Source organism: Pelophylax lessonae (assembly GCF_965119305.1).
Source record: "Pelophylax lessonae genome assembly, chromosome: 3".
NCBI lineage: Eukaryota > Metazoa > Chordata > Amphibia > Anura > Ranidae > Pelophylax > Pelophylax lessonae.
In genome coordinates this window covers 22,713,886-22,729,786 of record NC_138770.1, presented here as the reverse complement: position 1 = coordinate 22,729,786, position 15,901 = coordinate 22,713,886, and the positions used below count along the sequence as shown (strand labels likewise).

At 44.4% G+C, this 15,901-nt stretch overlaps 2 pseudogenes across 2 annotated transcripts in view; both read right to left on the bottom strand.

Annotated features, from left to right (window-relative positions):
* LOC309550703 overlaps positions 1–5,097 on the bottom strand; it is a 167,092-nt pseudogene extending 161,995 nt beyond the window's left edge. The window contains exon 1 of the transcript XR_014226168.1: positions 5,055–5,097. The product of XR_014226168.1 is annotated as an uncharacterized misc_RNA (transcript). The remainder of the gene's footprint in view (positions 1–5,054) is intronic.
* A 7,781-nt stretch (positions 5,098–12,878) lies between these two features.
* LOC309550247 lies at positions 12,879–15,024 on the bottom strand (annotated as a pseudogene). Its single transcript has 2 exons — positions 14,964–15,024; positions 12,879–13,714 (listed from the first exon to the last, which is right to left on the bottom strand). The product of its transcript is annotated as an uncharacterized misc_RNA (transcript).
* Between the last annotated feature and the right edge of the window lie 877 nt (positions 15,025–15,901).

The window sequence follows — 15,901 nt, the reverse complement described above, 5'->3', positions numbered from 1 at the left end:
GGTCATTTTTACGAAATAAGTAAAAAATGTGAAATACCACATTATGGATGTTAGATGGAGCTGATAATCATAGGAAATCACTATATGAAAATAATTTGGTCAACATTCCTCTCAGATGGGCAAATACTTGTCACATTCGTTCAAATAATGATTTTGTTTTTAAATAGACCTCTAAGTGTTTGTGAAATCTTACACCACAAAATGTACTCAGCCAATGAAAGGTAATGACTCCATTTTTATTTTTCTACTGCTATCAATGGCCGACACGAGACAACACTTCATCCATGTCTTTGGTGATCTCTGATCTCCTTATGAAGTGTTTCTTACATGATGAAGATCAGCCATGGAGTATATCTGAGGTGTATATCAGGGTGTGCTTCTTCCCCCACATGTCCAACATTCATATAGAAGACATTTCCCACACTCAAGACACTAATACACCCTGAGGCAAGGGTTGTGTGGGATCTCTGATGTACAAGAAGACAGGACTTCATTGAGTAACAATTCTCTCATTTAGGACGGGAATATGGCTTCTCCCCCGTGTGAGATCTCTGATGTTTGTAAAGATCAGACTTCCGTGAAAAACATTTTCCACAGTCAGGACAGGAATATGGCTTCTCTCCCGTGTGTGATCTATGATGTTTGTAAAGATTGGATTTGTCTGAAAAACATTTCTCGCACTCAGGACAGGAATATGGCTTCTTCCCGTGTGCAATCTCTGATGTTTGTAAAGATGGGACTTCTGTGAAAAACATTTCCCACAGAAAGGACAGGAATACGGCTTCTCCCCCGTGTGAGATCTTTTATGGATATCAAGACTGGATTTAGAACGGAAACATTTCCCGCACTCAGTACAGGAAAACCTCTTATCTGTTGGAAGGACGGCACTGTTCCTCACAGTCTGAGGTTCTTTAGGATAAGAGGAATACGATGGTCCACCTAAACTGTGTGGTGCTGGATGGACATTTGAGGTAGCCGGGTTTTCTCCTGGACTATACTGTGTGATGTCCTCATCTTCTACTTTACAGTCTGGAGACAAAGTGAGACAATCCTCTGAGGTTTTCCTCATCTCCCGTCCATGTACTAAAATAGAAATACAAAGATTATTACTAGACATGAGCAGATTGGTTCCCATAAACCAGGACTCCACCCACATCAGGCAGCTTTGTCTCTGAGGATCTTACAATTCCACCCTCAAGGTAACGGTCCTCTGAATCTCCTGGAATTAAGTGTAAAGGTTGGGTTGTGGCGCTGCTCTGTATGCACTTTAGAGATCAGTGTGCTTGTACAATATCATCAAAAATCCCAATGCCTATTATTATATCAAATATATGCAACATATGCAAATTGTGTGCAAAAACTGCTCCTTTTGTGCAAAAAATACATATTGTAAATTAATGTGCAAGATCCATCAAAAAAAAAGTGCAAGTGCTACATTCATTGAAGCCTTCAAATGCACAAATTATAAATAATTACCACATGAAACATAAAATTATCTAATACACATAAAGCACCAAGTTCTGTGTCTAATAAACAGTTCATAAATAATGTGCAAGTGTCCTTTAAATTTCACTCTCCTTGTGATTTTGCTGATTCTCATGATGCCCTCGGCACAGGGACCTTAAATGGTGCTCTCACGACATACAATGTACCCAGTGTTTCCACTCATGCCCCACCTCCTGATATCACACTCACCAGATGACTTTCCCCTTGGAACAGGTGTATCTCGCTTTAACAATTGTGCCTGGCTTGTTTGCGGCATCCACAGCCTCTGTTTTCAGATGTCTTTTCCTCTATATCAGGGGTATCCGGCTTTGGCAGTTGTGTCTGGCTAGTATATCGCATCCATGGCCTCTCCTTGCATCCCCCCCATTTTCTCACTACCAGCTGCGGTCCTCCCCTCCTTAGTGGGTTCCCCCGTCCTCCTCCTCAGGGCTCATCATGAGTTCCCACACCATTGCCTCCCATCTCCTGAGACTGCACTTAGTACCTTGGGTCTGGGACTATACAGACATATCCCTCCACCCGGCACAGCCAGCAAATAACAGAGCAACTCGGGAGAATTGTTCGGTCAGAGATCTTACTAGACCAGGGCATGAGGAAGAAGACCCAAAGAACGTACCCCAGCTGCCTAAGTATAGCAACATCTTTGGCTAAAATCAACATTTTTCTGCCAGCTAAACCCTGGAATCTCCATAAATCCAGTCTAGAACCATAAATTGTGTCTGCAGCACAGAGAAGGAAGATTATCCGAGAGGAATACAGGATGGAGGAACACAGCTCAGGAACGTGACCAGGGTATTATTTGATGATATCACCCAGTCCTTGCCACACTCTGGACCAATCAGTGAGCAGTATGGGTGGAGGAACGCATTTAGTGTTAATGACCCACCTGTGCTGATCTCTGTAGGAGTGTCCTCCTCTATAAATGTCCCCGTTATTCCATCCTCCTCCATAGACTGCTGATCATCCCTCACATACATCTCTTCTTCTTCTGCTTTAACCTCAACTTTTATATCTATTAGATCTTCCTAAAGCAAGAAAAGGATTGAAAATATCATCTGTAAAATACAAGTTTAATATTGTGACATCACATAAAATATCCACACATCGTCTCCACAAGTCCATGTTCTAGATGGTCCAACCCACCAACCTTGTAATGATGAGGGATGGTGTGACCTTCCTGTGTGGAATCCCGGGAATACAGAGGACGGGGACATCTCTCTGGTGGGTTCCTGGTATTAGGTGGCTCCATCATATCCTTGTGCCATTCTGAAAACTTCTCCATCACTCCATACTCCTCATCCTCCTCTTTATACTCTTCTTTGACAACAATTGTATAATCCTCAAGGTTTCCACTCTGAATATGAAATAAAACATTCATTGTAATAAACAGGCTTGTGAATAAATCATACGTAACTATTAGTGATTGTTCCTCATCTACCTGATGATGGTGAGGGATGGTGTGACCTTCCTGTGTGGAATCCCGGGAATACAGAGGACGGGGACATCTCTCTGGTGGGTTCCCATTACTGGATCCATCTGTAGGAAACACACACACTGACTGAATACATTGTTTCTATGTGTTTATCAGATGATGGGGGATCTAGGTGGAGCCTCCGTACTGCTCTCTCCTTTACAATAAAGTCTCCTCTTACCCGGTGATGTGAGGGGCAGCTGATTGTCCATCATGACGTCCTTACATCTTATAGGAACCTGACACACACAATGATACAGTCACCATCCAGACACATCCCTTGTCTGTTACTGGATAATGTCCCAGAATTCCCAGCACCGCTCACCTCTCCTGTCAGCAGCTCCATCATTTTCTTGGTGACTTCTAGAATCTTCTGCATGTTGTGTCTTTCAGGTTTTAGGGAGTCCCATGGAGGCACTGTGATGGTCATATGATCACCTGACTTCAGAAGAGGAAATCTCTGTATTGGAGAACCAATAAGAATATCATGTTAGAATCCCAGAATCCTCCTCCCCTCATTGGTCAGATCTGTGTTTTATTAATAGAGATATGACTGATGTCATGTGACCTCCCAGAATCCTCCTTACCTCTCCGGTCAGCAGGTAAATGATCTCTAGGGTGAGGTTTAGTATCTTCTCAGTCACGTGACTCCGGTCCTCCTCCATCCTCATTGGTGCCGTCATTTGATCTATACAGGTCTCCTTATAGACGGATACGTTTGGGAATCGAAAGTAAGAATTATTTGGATGGTATTGGTCACACAATATTAAGATGTTGATGTGTGTGGGGTGGCGGGGGTAATAGAAGGGTTGCTATATATTTAAGAACTACTTCCTCCTTTAGAAAAAAAAATATTTTGGCCTGTTTAGGGTTTGATATATTTGAGCTCCAGGGACCCCATTAGCCTGCCGGATCAGAAATTCAATTTTCTCTGTTGGGTTTGTTTGGTTTCTGAACTGCTTTTGAATAATTTTAGATCTGCAGACAAGAAATGATAAATATGATCTCCTTTGATTTTATTACTCTGAGACAGTGCTGTGAGGTCAATGTTGAGTCATCATGATGTCCAGAAGAGGGAACTTACTGACTTTTGGCGGGGGTTGCCGGCTAATCAGGATAATTGCCAGAACTCTGGCTGCAAGGCTCCAATCTTCGGATGGCTACTGACTGACAGGAGTGATGTCACTGTCATTCTCTGCAGTAAGAGAAGGGATTGGATAGCAGGAGGATACTGCTGGGGGAGTAGAGAGCTGTAGGGGAGGAGTCGGTTATCTTCCCTCCAATAGCAGCCCAGTATCTGTAGGAGGAGGACAGCAGGGGGTAGGGGTTTGGTTGCCAAGAATACTGTAGTATCCAGGACGATGTACAGAGTGGCAGTGGGTTCCTGTGGCTGTGAATTCCAGCACCGGGCACTGCCCAAGCCTGTGTCATGGGAAGGTAATGGACTGTTGAACATGTATAGAATTGACCTCTAACTACCTTTTAGTCGATGCTACCTCTACTAAGAATGAGTGTCCACCAATGGGTGAAGGACTGATCTTCTTCATTCCACTTGTTATCTTTGAAATGTTTATTTGACTAGTGACATCGTAAGAAGTTGAAGGATGCTTTCCTTTCCTAGCAGGAGTTCTTTAAGGAGGTCCGAAGTAGGTGTGGCTGAGAGGACATCATAGACCAAGAGCCCCACTCTCTAATTTAGAGTCACCCTGAGCCCTACAACCTCCTCTTTCCTCAGAGCTTTGCTGCCCACCAACCCTATCATAGGCCAAGAGTCCTTCAGCTACACTACCAACTCAGAGTCATTCAACTCCAGGATGGTCATTGTCTTCTCTATGTATTGTCAGTGATGTTTGTTTAGAGGAACATATTACTAGAATTTATCTCCAAAATGAGGAGAATCTTCCGGCCCCATAAATGGGGAAATGTTCTGCCCCTGAAGGGGTTAATCTAGGTTTCCACACTATATATGTGTGTATCATCATCTGCTGGAGATAAAAGACGTCACAGTGACTATGGAGGAAGAGGACAGACATGACGGGGGGTTACTGGGTGTAAATAGAAAATAAGATCCTATTACCTCCTCTACTGCCACTTCCAGTAATGTCTTCTCTCTACTTCCTCCCAACTCACCTCTCACCCGGAAAATCTTTTTTATATCTGACATCACTTCCTGTCTGTATTCCATAGAGACTTCCTGTCTTGGGAGAAGTGAGATCACCACCTTGTGGAGTTCAGAGGAACTGCAACCCCGAGAAATATCCCATAATGACCATTCCTGTGGCTACCATGGAATATCAAAAATAACCAAAGAAAAGAAAAGTAGGAAAACATGAATATATTTCTTATGCAACCAACTGTTTAACAAAGATATTTTATTACATATAGAAAAGTTTTCAAGACACAAAAACAAAGGTATACCTAATAAAACAGATACCCCCAAAATGAATCATTTTGGTGAAGAAAATAGAAAAATAAATCCTAAAGCATAAAAATGTATATCAATCCAGGAGGGCATGCTCAAATCCGTCTGGACCAGACATCTGAGGCTCTGCAACGTTTGGTGCTCACAGCTACTGCCCAGCTTGCTACAGCTCACTTGCTGCCTCCTCGCACCCCAGATCTGGTCCTGGACTGTCCAGCATGGTGTACATTGCCATCAGACAGAAGCAGAAGCTGAAATCTATCTCGGGGTGCTCACATGGGCCTCTTCCAATATAGCGGCTCTCTCAGCCTCCCAGTCTCACTCTCCTCGCAATCCGCACTCTGCAAGCAGTCACAGCCAACTCCCAACATAGATGGCGAGTCTAATACTGATCTGGGAACCTCTCCCCTTGCTTTTCAATTGGATCCCATTCACCCTGACTTGCTTAAGCAATGTGAGCGAATGCTCACTAAGGATCTGACGCAAACCTCAGACCAAATTACAGACCGGATATCCTGGGAAATCAGAGAGAGGACAGAGCACAGCCAAACTCAAGCAATGTGGGGTGATAAGGGTGTCAGCAGTACAGTACAGCGCCATCATATGACTAGTGTGGGGTGATAAGGGTGACAGCAGTACAGTAGAGCGCCATCATATGACTGGTGTGGGGTGATCAGGGTGTCACCAATACAGTACAGTGTCATCATATGACTGGTGTGGGGTGATCAGGGTGTCACCAATACAGTACAGTGTCATCATATGACTGGTGTGGGGTGATCAGGGTGTCACCAGTACAGTACAGTGCCATTAAATGACTGGTGTGGGGTGATCAGGGTGTCACCAGTGCAGTACAGCCCCATCATATGACTGGTGTGGGGTGATCAGGGTGTCACCAGTACAGTACAGCACCATCATATGATTGGTGTGGGGTGATCAGGGTGTCACCAGTACAGTACAGCGTCATCATATGACTGGCGTGGGGTGATCAGGGTGTCAGCAGTGCAGTACAGCGCTATCATATGACTGGTGTGGGGTGATTAGGGTGTCACCTATACAGTACAGTGCCATTATATGACTGGTGTAGGGTGATCAGGGTGTCACCAATGCAGTACAGCGCCATCATATGACTGGTGTGAGGTGATCAGGGTGTCACCAGTACAGTACAGCACCATCATATGACGTGTGTGAGGTGATCAGGGTGTCACCAGTACAGTACAGAGCCATCATATGACTGGTGTGGGGTGATCAGGGTGTTACCAGTACAGTACAGCACCATCATATGACTGGTGTGGGGTGATCAGGGTGTCACCAATACAGTACAGCGCCATCATATGACTGGTGTGGGGTGATCAGGGTGTTATCAGTACAGCGCCATCACATGACTGGTGTGGGGTGATCAGGGTGTCACCAGTAGAGATGGCCTTGTGGTTCACCCGGAGGTCGGTTCGCGGCAAATTTTGCTTGTTCCCTACCTGCCAATTTTGCAAACACATGGCGTTGTTCGCGGTGGCCATATTAGTTTACATTGGGGAGAACTTTGACCCATAACTCAGCCGTAAGGTGGAACGGGACAGCCAATTGAAACATTTCAGCACATGGACATGCCCCCTACCCTATAAATAGACCTGAGCTGTCGGCCATTTCACATTCTGCTTTTTGTCGGCGTAGGGAGAGGTCTGCTGTGTTCATGAGGGAGAGATTGCCAGACACAAATAGCTCTGTTAAGATCCACAAAAGTCCTTTTCAGGGCTGGTATTTCGGTATAGGTCTACTAGTATCTTTTCAGGTTAGGGGCAGGTATCCAGTCGGTGCTTTAGGGGCAGTTAGTGATTGGCAGCAGTCACACAAATCGCTCTGTTAATGTCCACAAAAGTAATTTAAAGGGCTGCAATTTTTTTGGTATTGCTGTGCAGTGCACTATATAGGGGGTGGGGGGAGGGGGGGAATCCACAGTATAATATACTTTGTAGAAAGCATATTATAGTGGATTAGTAGTATTATTGTGCACTGTGCAGCATTGTGACAGGTGTGGTGACTGAGCGTTGCTGCAGCAATACTACAAACAGTGCCAAACTCACTGGCCAATTTTTTGAACAACTGGTGTGATAAACCAGTGGCCCCCCCAATACCACATATTGAAGTGGAGTGTTATCTGAGTATACTTTCATAAGTGTATTTGTGTCCTGCAACAATATTGCCTCTTTTGCTGTGTTAACTCTGATATACACAGTGCCAAACTCCCTGGCCAATTTTTTGAACAACTGGTGTGATAGACCAGTGGCCCCCCAATACCACATATTGATTTGGGGTGTTATTTAACAGGGTACTTTTATAAGTGTGTATTTTAGTCCTGCAAAAATGTGGCCTCTTTTGCTGTGTTAACTGTGCTACACACAGTGACAACAGTTACTGACCAATTATTTGTAGAACTGGTGTGATAAAACTGTGGCCCCCCCAATACCACAGATTGAAGCGGGGTGTTATATACCTTTTTCCAGATATACTGCGATTCTCTAGAGACTTTTGTCACAGGGTAATTAAAAAACATGACAGGCAGAGGAAGAGGCAGACACTTACACAGGGGTGGTAGGGGTAGGGCAGGAGCAGTAGGCCAGAGCCAAAGTGTGAAGTTTCAACTGCCGTGTGCAATTACGTCAAAGGACGCACCAGACTTGGTTGAGTGGCTCACTCAGCCTTCCTCTTCTGCACCCTCCTCATCCTCTCTATCTGCACCCTCTTCACTCTCTGCTGTGTGCACCCCCAAAGACACCACCACATACCCTCCGATTGAGTCACTGGAATTATTTTCCGATCCATCACAAGATGTTTGCGATGCGCAGCCATTGTTGGCATTGGATAAGGAAGAGGAGGTAGCAACTAGCCTGTGTCTCCTTCTCCCACCCCCCCCCCCCCCATCATATATTACACCATGTATAATATCAATATCTGATATAGATATCAGATATTACAGCTGCATATTGCAACCAAGATTTAGATGGGACTCGTTTAGCTGCAAAACTGGAACTGTTTATTGAACAAGAATACAGGCTTTTTATACACTACACAATCAGGTAAGGCTGATCACATTATCATATGCAAACACAACTGTATACAGAAATATAACTAACACTATAAAAATTAAGCTAATTAGCAACCTGGATAAATCGGGGATCTTATTCCAGGTCAGACTTGCCGGCATCAAACTCAGGAAGTACAATACACATTATTACAAGTGTAAACACAGCCCCAATAGTTTGCTAGCAGACAATAGATGTGTTAATTTTAGTTTGAGGCATAGAGGCCTCAAATATGGAACCTATAGTTCCCAGAGTCTGTGTGTTTTGGGGAGACATGAACAAGAATCAGAAACAAGACCACTCCACCAATCCCCCAGGCATACACCTTCCAAAAAGCAGTGTTCATGTAAATGCCACCCTGGGTTCAGACATTTCTTACTGTAGCCCAATGGTTGCCCTGACCCTGCACGTCTTCCAACTTCTCTAAAACCCTGGGTTCAGACATTTCTTACTGTACCCCAATGCCGGCCCTGACCCTGCAAGTCTCCCAACTCCTCTGACACCCTGGGTTCAGACATTTCTTACTGTACTCCAATGGCTGCCCTGACCCTGCAAGTCTCCCAACCCCTCTGACACCCTGGGTTCAGACATTTCTTACTGTAGCCCAATAGTTGTCCTAACTCTGCAAGTCCCCCAACCCCTCTGAAACCATGGGTTCAGACATTTCTTACTGTATTCCAATGGTGGCCCTGACCCTGCAGGTTTCCCTACCTGACACCCTGGGTTCAGACATTTCTTACAGTACCCCAATGGTTGCCCTGACCCTGCAAGTCTCCTGACCCTCTTGTCACCCTGGGTTCAGACATTTCTTACTGTACCCCAATGGTGGCCCTGACCCTGCAAGTCTCCAGACCTCTCTGCCACCCTGGGTTCAGACATTTCTTATTATACCTCAAATGTTGCCCTGACCCTGCAAGTCTCCCAACCCCTCTGACACCCTGGGTTCATACATTTCTTACAGTACCCCAATGATTGCCCTGACCCTGCAAGTCTTGTGACCCCTCTGACATCCTGGGTTCAGACATTTCTTACTGTACCCCCTAGTTGTCCTGACCCTACAAGTCTCCCGACCCCTCTGACACCCTGGGTTCAGACTTTTCTTACTGTACCCCTGTTGTGCGTTATACGTTCAAGAATATTATTCTGAATGAAGTAGGAGTTATTTTTAATCTATTAATTTCTTTTTAACAGCATATACCAATCTTAGTGAACACAGACTACAGTAGAGAATATATATATATATTTATTCATAAGACATGTATTCACAATAAATAGATATGGGTGACACAAAAATAAAATCTCACATAAAATACAAACTTAATGATAACACTAGTTGAATCGGTTTGGCTGAGCAATACAAATCAACAGACAGGATTACTTTTTCCCCAGAAGGAGTAAAAACCATATATCAAGAGTTCTATATATCAGACAAAGTTGTCTGCAAATTGCGTAGCCAACAGTCACTCCGCTGCAGTTGGAGTGAGAACAGACTATGCAAAACTTGAGACTAATTCGCTAATATGTCGCTAAACCAAGAATGGAAAAATTTAATAAAAACTAAAATAATGTTTAGAGAAAAATCTACAGTGGTTGTTACAACTGGGAAGGTAATCTAAATATCCTGAGCATACGATTATAGCATACAAGGAAACAAAAATCAAAGAATCAATAATGCATAATTACCATTTCAAAATGGCTGCTGGCTCAAAATGATTGTTTACCAGAGTCCTGAGATGGCTGCCTTTCCCAAAATGGTGGCTGGTTAGGGAGGAGCTTGCGTCCTTAAAGTTTTTCAGAGTGTCAGGCGTAGAATAAAGGTGAAGTAAGATGGAGTATGATGAGTGTGTATGGGTGGATGTGTGATGTGTGTGTCTCTATGTCTCGTCTGGGTTCCTTTATATATTGTATAGGACAAAAAGGCCATAAAAATTACAATAAACCAAACCCAGAAGGTGGAACTTCTTCCCATTGGTTGGGGTAAATAACCATTAACTGGTTGAGTAATTATGCACTACCTCTACTAACCACCATGTATGTGAGGGAGCAAAAATCTTTGATCGAAGTTACTACATTAATTTATAGTAATAAAAAAAAATGAGAATCTGTCCATATTCTCATGGTGCCAGCATGACCATCTGATATTTCTGTAATATCTCTTTGAAAGGTTCAGTTCTGGTAACGCCGTTTAATGAGCATACATACTAATACCATATATATATATATATATATATATATATATATATATATATATATATATATATATATATATATATATATATATATATATAGCTTAATTAAGAATAAGTGACTTACTTATAGATTATCTAAATTAATACACAATAACCTGGGATAATAATTGTTTGACACATGTGATGTATTCAATCAGAAGGTTATCTACTAGAGAATTATTATGTTAGTAAATAATATAATCATGACATGGTCTGGGATCTACAATATGAAATAATCTAATTTAATCATCAGCTACTATCTAACTGATATAATATAATCTTCAATGGAGGATTGTCCATATAACCATCTTTCCACATCCCATCTTGGTATATGATGGAGCAAGGAGGTTGTAGATGCTTATGATTATATTAAATTTATTTAAAAATACAGATGGAATAAGTCTAAGTTAATTACCAGAAAATTAACCAAAAACTTTCTTCCCATGGCTCCTTTGTTGTTTATTTTTCCATAGTTGAAACAATGGTGTGTTAGTTAGGTAATCCATGATAGAGCTGTCCTTGGGGAACCTGTTAGGATCTGCTATTGTATGGAAAATAACTCATGGCCAGGACACAATGTTTTATGGCTTCTTCAAATATATTCTCTTTTCAAGACCAGAGAATATAGTCGTTATCTCCAGGGTTAGTCAACAACGGCTTACCACTTTTCAACAACGAACAATGGAAACTACAAACCGGAGCCTTTTATTGAGTTTCTAGTGAAGGCCATAAATTGAACTTTGTCTCTGGGGTCATTCAGTTCATAATTCTTCACATGCAATATGAAAAATATGCCTATTTCTTACCATAGTCCGGACAACCCCCTACTCTGATCATTGGTATTTTTAGATATTTATTGCTGGGTGGACTATATATAATCTCTGTGAGCCAGTATCTCCTTCCTCCATTAGCAGAAACACAGGATCTCCATCTCCCTACTAACAGAACGGCGATCTACCTTGTTTATATTGGTGGACAACTGTTCTGCCTCTCTCGGGAACGATTGCCGGGTACCAACGGACACCGCATCCGCCGGACCCACTGATTGGCTCCTGCTGTGTCCAGTGGAAGATGGGCGCCAGCGGTGCGTGTGCACACCACAAACCCAAAAATGCAGATGATGTACAGGTACGTGATTCTGTGCTGAACGGCCTCCCTACCGCAGTACATGTATGGGGGGTAGTCAGAGAAAAAACTCTCCCTGATAAAGAGACTATGACCTGGTGGATTGCATGCAGAACTCCTGTGCCCAGCTGAGGACATTTAGGGCCTCCTGTGCCCAGCTGAGGATATTTAGGGCCTCCTGTGCCCAGCTGAGGACATTTAGGGCCTCCTGTGTCCAGCTGAGGACATTTAGGGCCTCCTGTGTCCAGCTGAGGACATTTAGGGCCTCCTGTGCCCAGCAGAGGACAAATAGGGCCTCCTGTGCCCAGCTGAGGACATTTAGGACCTCCTGTGCCCAGCTGAGGACAATTAGGGCCTCCTGTGCCCAGCTGAGGACAGTTAGGACTTCCTGTGCCCAGCTGAGGACATTTAGGGCCTCCTGTGCCCAGCTGAGGATATTTAGGGCCTCCTGTGCCCAGCTGAGGACATTTAGGGCCTCCTGTGCCCAGCTGAGGACATTTAGGGCCTCCTGTGCCCAGCTGAGGACATTTAGGGCCCTAAGATTGAAGATGTGGTGGATGTCTCCTTTTGGTTTGGGAACTGTGATAAGCGTAGAACTCCTGGAACTCTTCTGGCCCCAGACCCAGAAATGTAGATGACGTACAGGTACGTGATTCTGTCCAGAACGGCCGCCCTGCCGCAGTACATGTACGTGAACATGAAAACGGAGCCTCTAATATAAGTGTTAATTCTTTTATGTTTGAAACGTACATAAAGAGTAAAACATTTCCCGCACTCTGAACATGAAATAGGACGCTCGCCCGTATGAACTTTCTGGTTTCTAAGAAATAAAAATGTGTTTGGAAAACATTTCCCGCACTCATAACATTAAAAAGGGCGCTTACCTGGGTGTAAGTAGGTTCTTTCTTAGTTAAACATTTCCCACACTCTGCACAAGATTAGAGACGCTTGCCTCTATAAACTTTCTGGTGTCTAACAGGTAAACGTTTGAGCGCAAAACATTTTCCACACTCTGAACATGAATAGGGAGTCTCACCTGTGTGTATTCTCTAAAGGCTAAGAAGGTTTCCTTTATTGTTAAAACATTTCCCGCCCTTTGAACATTAACAGGGAAGCTCTCCCGTGTGGATTCTCTGATGGCGAAGAAGGTGTCCTTTACGATTAAAACATTTCTCACACTCTGAACATGAATAAGGACGCTCACCTGTGTGTATTCTCAAATGCATAAGAAGAGTTCCTTTCTCATTAAAACATTTCCCACACTCTGAACATGAATAGGGACACTCACCTGTGTGTATTCTCTGATGCCTAAGAAGGTTTCTTTTATCATTAAAACTTTTCCCGCACTCTGAACATGAATAGGGATGCACACCTGTGTGTATTCTCTGATGGGTAAGAAGGTGTCCTTTACGAATAAAACATTTCCTGCACTCTGAACAAGAATAGGAACGCTCACCTGTGTGTATTCTCTGATGGCTAAGAAGGTTTCTTTTATTATTAAAACATTTCCCACACTCTGAACATGAATATGGAAGCTCCCCTGTGTGTATTATCTGATGGCTAAGAAGGTTTCCTTTTTGACTAAAACATTTCCCGCACTCAGAACATGAATATAGAAGCTCCCCTGTGTGTATTCTCTGATGGCTAAGAAGACTTCCTTTCTGAGTGAAACATTTCCCACACTCTGAACATGAATAGGGAAGGTCACCTGTGTGTATTCTTTGATGCATAAGAAGGTTTCTTTTCTGTTTAAAACATTTCCCGCACTCTGAACATGAATAGGGAAGGTCACCTGTGTGTATTCTCTGATGGCTAAGGAGGTTTATTTTCTGTTTAAAACATTTCCCGCACTCTGAACATGAGAATGAATTGTCTCCTGTATGAACTCCTTTATGGTATAAAGAAGATTCCCTGAGATGAGATGGTTTCCCGCACCCGTCGGCACTGTCAGATATTAGAGGACTATGTGAAGTATCAGGAGATTCCAATGATCTCCTCCAATGGTGAGGTCTGTCATGTATATTATGAGGAACGGGATTTACTTCTGGAGAAGATGCCATGTCATTATTTTCTGTAGTCACATCTTCCTCCGATGTCCTTCTATTCCCACCACAGAGTCCGTCTGTCAGAAGACAAGAAAAATTACCAAGAGTTTTCCACACTCATATACACTGCTCAACACTTTTTAATCAGAGTATAGCATCAAGTCAGGGAAACTCCTGGGATATTCATCTGCTCAGTCAAGTAGCAGAGGGGGTTGTTACCAACAGGTGCACTAGATGGGCAACAATGAGACGACCTCCAAAACAGGAATGGTTTTACAGGTGGAGGCCACTGACATTTTCCCTACTCATCTTTTCTGAGTGTTTTTTCTTTTAAATCAGAAAAAGTTTTATTATAAAGAAAGAAAAGTCCATTCCATTCGGTACACAATATTTCCGCTTTGTACAGTCATAGACACAGCGATCGTAACCTCCATATATAGTCAATCCTGCATGTTTCCATTCCCCACCTCCACTGACTCCACCCACTCCCCCAACATCTCACTGACTCCACCCACTCCCCCAACATCTCCCTGACTCCACCCACTCCCCCAACATCTCACTGACTCCACCCACTCCCCCAACATCTCCTTGGCCTGCGCCTTATCCCGTTCCCTCCTGTTTATTCATTCCTAGGACTAATCCTACAGGAGTTAGGGAGAGTGGGATGAAGAGTGAAGTTCAAAGTGGTGGTTGCCAGCGGCAACGGATGGACTTTTGTTGGGACTGTAATCAGTTCTCTCAAGAAATGTGCAGGAGAGTTAGAGAAGGAGAGTTGCATCACGCTGTACAAAAGGACTGCGTCTGCTTAACAGTGAATGATGCAAGTGCGGAAGGAGAAAATGAAGGCCCAGGGCACGTGGATCGGTGTGACGGGGGCCATGTTTGTGCCAGTGCTATACAGAAAATTGTTGACCGTGCAACTAAAGACAGCGGGACACTTTTCAAAGATAGTATGGGAAGAGTTGTCGGTACAAATGCTATGAAGAGGAATGTTGGCCATCCAATGTCTGACAGCGGGACAATTCTCCTAAATAGCAAAGGGGGGTCAGTTGGCCTGGAGAGATGGAGGTGCAACTGAGGCCCAGGTACAGACAAGGATGGCGGATGCGTGCGGATTGAAGACCACGATCTGCTTTACAGTGACTTTCATGCTGGCTGAGCTGAGTTGGAGCGGCAATGAAAAGGTTACTGTACCGCGTGGGAAAGCGTGCGCTGGAGAGATCTGCCTAGCAGGAGGAGCCACCGCCAAAGAATCAGCTAATCTGGAGTTGTGGGCGGAGACACCGCCCACACACAGCCAATCTGGAAAGAGGAAGGGAGCCTATAAATTACTTCCACTTTCGTGTGTAGCTGAGAGGGAGACACGTGTGTGGAGAAGCAAGATGGCGAGTGCCAGAGTAAGCTGGAGTGCGGAGGCTATCCCACGTGTTGGCGGAGATCCTGCAGATCAGGCCGGAATGTCGACTTCGACCCTGTGGGACACTGGGGTGCAATTGGTGCCCGATGGAAGACTGGCGTTGTGTACCGGAGTAGGCGTGGAACACTTGGGCCTGGTATGTAGTCAATGCCTGAATGTTACCATGCGGATGCAAGTGTGTGGCCAGTGCGGGCACTGTGGCAATCTACTGAAGCGGGCGGAGAAGAGTGAAGGTCAGCCCAGGAGACTGAATGTGACATGGGAGACCAGGGTCACTCGTGCTGTGTTGGCCTCTGAATCGGGACTCTTTGTGGGCATAGGAAGAGGAGTGCTCAGGGTGCTGATGGAACTGGGCTCAGTAACATCTGCCAGTGCTACAATGTGCCACACGAGAGAAACCTGTACTTCCGAGGCTGTGTGCATGCAGGTAGTGAGGGCCGGGGAGCGGCCACCTGATGTACAGAAGACTGCAGTGGCAGACACCAGGTCTGCTCCAACAAAGGCAAAGGGGAGTCAATGGCCTGCGGTGACCAGGGCTGTGAGTCTGAGCAGCGAGGAAGAAGCCGGGGTCATTGATGTGGGGTCTCCTATTATCCAGCATCGCTACGGA